The sequence below is a fragment of the Montipora capricornis genome, chromosome 2 (genome assembly GCF_036669925.1).
Source record: "Montipora capricornis isolate CH-2021 chromosome 2, ASM3666992v2, whole genome shotgun sequence".
In the NCBI taxonomy this organism is placed as follows: Eukaryota; Metazoa; Cnidaria; class Anthozoa; order Scleractinia; family Acroporidae; genus Montipora; species Montipora capricornis.
Window position 1 is genome coordinate 23,375,743 of NC_090884.1, and position 5,686 is coordinate 23,381,428.

Here is a 5,686-nt window from a genome sequence, read left to right on the forward strand (position 1 = left end):
GTACTGCGGTAAAAAACGAAGTAAAGGCAATTAGTTTATACAACAATTGAAGTGCAGGTTGTATTTACAATAACACAATTTCTGCGGATTTTTTCCCGGTAGAATTAGTAATTCAGAGAGCTCATGAAACAATACACGACTTGCATTTTTTCCAAACGTTACGCGTCGGTGATCAAGAGCCCGTCAACGCAATCATTTAGTTCAAGGAACGAACAGAGTAGAACTGTTGCGGTTTGCAAACATCTCAAGACAGCAAACAGATTGAAGCTATGAACCAGAAAAGAAGTTATTGCACAAAAGAATTCCAGCCACGCAAGATCAGCAAACATGTTTTTGCAGAAATGTAGGTCTTGTTTTCATACATTGCGCTATGATTTTACAAACAAATTTAAAACTGTCTAAGGTGGTAATGTTAAGGGTTTATTCCGATGATGATAAAAAACGTTTTCATTCTTCTGACTTCTTTGATACGGATTCGAAAAATGATTTATATGAGAGACTCTTACAAACATATGTGGTGGTGTTAAAGGGTTTAATTTCCATGTTTCTTTGTTGATTGATTTTCTTTTTATGGCAGACTGGCGACTGAGGGACAAAAGGACAGAATTACAGAAAAGGAAAGAGTGAGATCCTACCTCTTCGACGCAGTGCAAGAACGTTTGGCTCAAATACGTGCGAATCGCGCAAAAGCAGAATCCCGCGATAGGGAATCAAGAGAACTATCAAAAATGATTGATAACATAATAAGAGAAGTCATCGCTTCATGTACCATAGATCCGTTTCAGGAATTGGACAAGTCCGCACCTTCTTTAAGGCGTGAAGTTGACAATGCAAATGACTTTTTCCAGTAGATTTTTTTATGTAAGTAAAACGAATCGCAAATAAATCTTTGTAGTATACGAAGCGGTTTTTTTCAAGTTGTAGTTTATTGCATCCGCGAAGGTGTTAATGGTGTTGTTCACTCTTTTAAAAGAAGAGATCATTTTTCTCGATTTGTAATTATAAATATTCGTTGTGAAGTGATTGGTTTGTTTTCCTTAGTCTTGTCTTTGATTTGCTGAGGTCTCTTATTCACAGTTCAACTCCAGAGCATGCCAGAGCTCTCTCCAAACCAGGCTAGTCACATACCGATAAAAATGATATGCACACACAGTACTATTTTTTGCGCACCTTATGAAACATCATTTTAGGGTTACGTTTCTTTCTTTGTCATTCTCATCGATGAAAATATCCTTGTATTGGAACATGACCGGCATCCCATTAACCTAACCCTAAATTATGTTAGGGTTACAGCTGCCCCAACTTGCCCCTAATTTATGCATGCCCCCTTCTTTTTGTCTTTTGATTGATGACGTCATTTGATGACTAGCTGTCAAATCCGGTCTGAATAAGCCCATACAACTACTGCAGTTATTTCAACTTGATACCTCCCTCAGTGCAAGATTATTTTTTATAATGGAAATGAAAGTAGGATAGCAGTTCAAAAGTTCACTACTCTAGGCAAATTGAGACAAATGAATAGTTTCCTGCACTTATATTTAATTGAATAGCAAGTCTTTGGTTACCAATATATATAACACATCAAAAAATATTGTTTACTGTAGGTTAACAAATAAACAAGTATATGCAATGGCATTCATTTGCCAGGTTAATTAAGTTAGGCAGATGGCCAAGGGACATATGCTTTGTGAGCTAGTACTGAAACAAGGAAGAGCATGCATATGTTAAATGAGAGGCATCAAGTTTAAGCTTGAATATTTTTAGCTTTCTCTGGATTTTGCTTATATTGTAAGCTATTCAAGAGATCAAGTGTTATTGTTGTATTTGAAACATCCTTCACATTCACCAGGTAAAAAAAAAAATGGTAGTGTTTTAATAAACTACTTTTCCAAAAGGTACAAAGTATAAGTCATAGTAGTTGTGTGGCCTTAGGTGAGAGTTTGTGATTGTATAATGGTACAAATTTTGACGTCATGTTCTGGGATAAAAGCCTTTTTTTTTTTTAATTAAACCAAATTCGCACACTATTGTATAACCTTTGCAAATTAGCTGTATTACAGACATGAAAGTTGCTATAGCCCTTTGATCTCTGGTATGTGGGTGCACTATCTGGACTAAAGCACAGTTACATCCTTGCAAACTGAATGTGAAGGAAAGGTGGGGATGGGTTGATTTATATAGATTAAATGCCATAGCCTTAAATTATGTTAAATAGGTGGTAAATTTAAAAATCTGAAATCTGCAATGCTTCCTTCTTCCTCCTTCCCCCCCCCCTCCCACACCCACACCCACACCCACAAGACACATGAAACAAACAAATTCTGATAAGTGCTTATAACAACAAGTCTGCCTGCCTACTAAAAAGTGAAATCCCTTTCCCTTTTATTAACAACAACTGCAAGTTATAAAATACATTGAACTTTCACGCACTCAAGGCTTGGGCCTTGAATATAGGTGGTCTTTACAATGAACAGGTTACATGAAACACTTCAAAATATACCTAAGCCAGGAACTTAATTCTTAGACATCTTCTCCAGTAGAGTGAATACAAGTTGTTACTGCTGCTGCATCATTTGTTGTTGTTGCTGTGCTTGTTTCATCTGCATCTGCTGGTACTGCTGCTGTTGTTGCATCGGGTGCTGCTTCAAGGTAAGTTTCTGTGTTTGAAACTGTTCAAACATTTTTTCAAGATTCTGAGTGGTTGAATTTTGCTTCCGAACAGCTTCAAGCTGCGTTTCTTCGTGAAAATTTTCCTGCCGCCTTAGTTGCATCTCTTCTTTCCTCAAGTCGAATTCTCTGTCTGCTTTGTTTTGCAGGTACATCATGGTTTCAGTTCCACTTTTTTGCGGATTTTTCTTTAATTGGCAATCATCTTTTTCTCCACATGCCATTTTTGCATTTGTCGCAGGGATTCCAATGCTTTCTGGTGAACTTCCGCTGTGTTTTTTTTCGATCCAGCAATTCGTTGTCCTGTTTTTCTTTTGTTTCTTTATCATAGCTGCTTAATGCTTCCTCTGTATCCTCGAGTATGTTTTGAAGGAGTTGATCTAGTTCCATCTGATCTGTTATTGAGCCACTCTCACTCTCTTGTGCCCTCATCCTTTCCTTGTGCTTATCTTACAGCAATCTATATCTATCCCTCACTGATTTCTGACTCACATTGAAAGATGTTTCTTCAACACCACATAAATCATTGGCGATGCTATTCCAAGCATTTCCACTATATGTACTCCCCGGTTTAAACTGGTAAGGTTTGATGGATAAAATTTCGCGACAAAGATACAAATCATGCATCTCAGACCACTTCACCATGCCCAGTTCCAGTCCGCGCACCATTGCGGACAAACGAAATTTCCTATGTGGCGGTACAGAAGATGGGCGTATCCCCTTTCAAGGAAAAATCACAGCTGTAATGGGTCTTGGGTGCTGGCAGGTGAACCTCATGGCCTTCCAATAGCACATGGCCATCAAGGCTCAAAGGGAAGAAGAACGAAATTTCAAGTGTATGTTCAGTAAAACGAGATGTTACCCTTCTCCCAACGTCTAAACATTTAAAATACGACCACATGCTCATGTTCTATTATTTTGGTGAGCTGACGACAACGCCAAGTTCTGTCATTAGACATCAAGCAGGAGGTGTTTTTCCTCCATATGTTTGTCTTTAATTTCACTGAAATGTGTTCCTTTGGCTCAAAGTTAAGGGCAGTCATCGCGGAAATCACAAGCTTCCCAATCCCCTGATCGGTAAAGTGGACATGCTTCAGCATGTAGCATATAAAATCTAGGAGCCGATATTAGTAACAGAACTTCCTTTATTCGTAGTAATTCATACAATATGGCGGATCTACAAGAAGGTCTCTCTTACGTATGACCGTGGGAGTAGCGGCTGACCAACATCTCCCCCCTTTGCAAAATAACAAAAGAAAGAAACGAGAAGGCAAAACAAACTATAACTTAAAACCCGAAGCCTGGGACCATTACAGATGGTATCCTATACTCAAGTGTCAATAATAGAGTGATGGTAGAGCTACATAGTAACTGTTTGTATATTCAGAGACTCTTAGTCAGTGCTGATAAATAAAAAAAATCTTATGGCTAGTTTGTGACATAGTCTTTCAGTCTTTCAGAGGATTTAATTATCCGTCCAGACCGGATCTGCTTGACTGGTGATCCTGTCAGTTCCTGGAGCTGTGGTGGTGTAATTTCTGAGGCGTTCTCCTGAGGGGCTGCGTCAGGGACTTGGGGGTCAACTGGTGCAGAGTTTTTGATTGTTGAATTGACTAGGGTCTGAAGGAGAGGTGTCCCAAAGGTCGTAGGCTGGGGCTGAGCTGAAGGGCGTGGACAGGATAGTGTTTCCTCTGCAGTGTCCATGGATAGTTTCTGGTAAGCGGCAATAGGAGGTGTGCTTGCTTCGACTGCTGCGCGGGGATGGTGGCAGGAAGGCGGGGCAGCAGGCTTCAGTTGGACTCTGTTCCTTCAAATCGTGCGGCCTTGAGCAGTGCGGATTGTGTAAGACGGAGGGTGTTCATGGGTGAGTACTTCTCCATAGATCCATGGTTTTCCACACTGGTGCAGAGGTGGTTTAGCATAAGCATAGGTACCAGTGATGAGTAGTCCTCTGCTGTGGCATACATGTCAGTGTAATGAAGGTCTCTTGGTCGGAGCTTTGTACGTGGGTCACGGTGCTGGCTGCCTTGGAGGCCTCTGCCTTGCGGCATCCAAGTGGGTCTGTTACTGGGTCTTCTAGGCAGACACGGGCAAAATGGTCATTTCCACCACAGCTGGTGCTGGTCCTTCCATTAGCTGGACATAATTTCCATGGATGTGGACCACGCCGTTTGCCACACCAAAAACATGTACCCAGCTCCCCGCGAAGTTTCCTCTGACTGTGTCTAAGGCCTGTCCAGTGGACATGTTCGTCGATTCCTTTGGACGAATCTGCAATTAACTTGTTTGTCTGCTTGGCGGATTCTATAGCTCTCGCTTTGGCGACTACATCGGACAGGGACTTCCCAGAGTTGTCAGGTTTTATATGTGTTTTAAGCGACTCTGTACGTATGTTATCCTCATTCAACCCAAATATAAATTTGTCTCTACAAAGTTCATCACTAAAATCGCCATAGCCACATAGGCTGCCAGCGTGTCTTACCTTAACTTCCCACTCTTGAATGGACTTGTGAAGGCCTTGTGGATCGGTCACAACTTCCTGTGCTGCCTGTGTAATGGGCTCGTAGTTTATCCATCCAAATCCAGGGTTTCTTTTTATGTTCATCCGGAATTTGAGGTTTGACTGTGTATCTGACCATGGACAAAGCTTCATCTGGAAGTGCAGATCCTAACGCTGAAATTTCTAGTAGAGGACTCTTGTAATGAGCACCTCGCTCTGTAACAGGATCTCAAGCGAGGTCGCGGTAGTTAGATTGAACGCAGTTATCGTTGAATCGTAACTCGGAAGTTTTTCAAATTTTCACTCACATTTCCCTCAAGTTTGAGCTCCGGTCTTTTAAGAGTCGCCATCATGTTATCCCACTTCTAAAACCAAGTCTAGGAGCTGATATTAGTAACAGAACTACCTTTATTTGTAGTAATACATACAATATGGCGGATCTATAAGAACGTCTCTCGTCCGTATGACCGTGGGAGTAGCCGCTGACCAACATATGCTGCTAAAGTTATAACTAGGAAT

The 5,686-nt window shown here is 40.9% G+C and overlaps 1 pseudogene; it reads right to left on the reverse strand.

Annotated features, from left to right (window-relative positions):
- Positions 1-4,095: 4,095 nt before the first annotated feature.
- On the reverse strand, positions 4,096-5,243 carry LOC138036251 (uncharacterized; annotated as a pseudogene).
- Between the last annotated feature and the right edge of the window lie 443 nt (positions 5,244-5,686).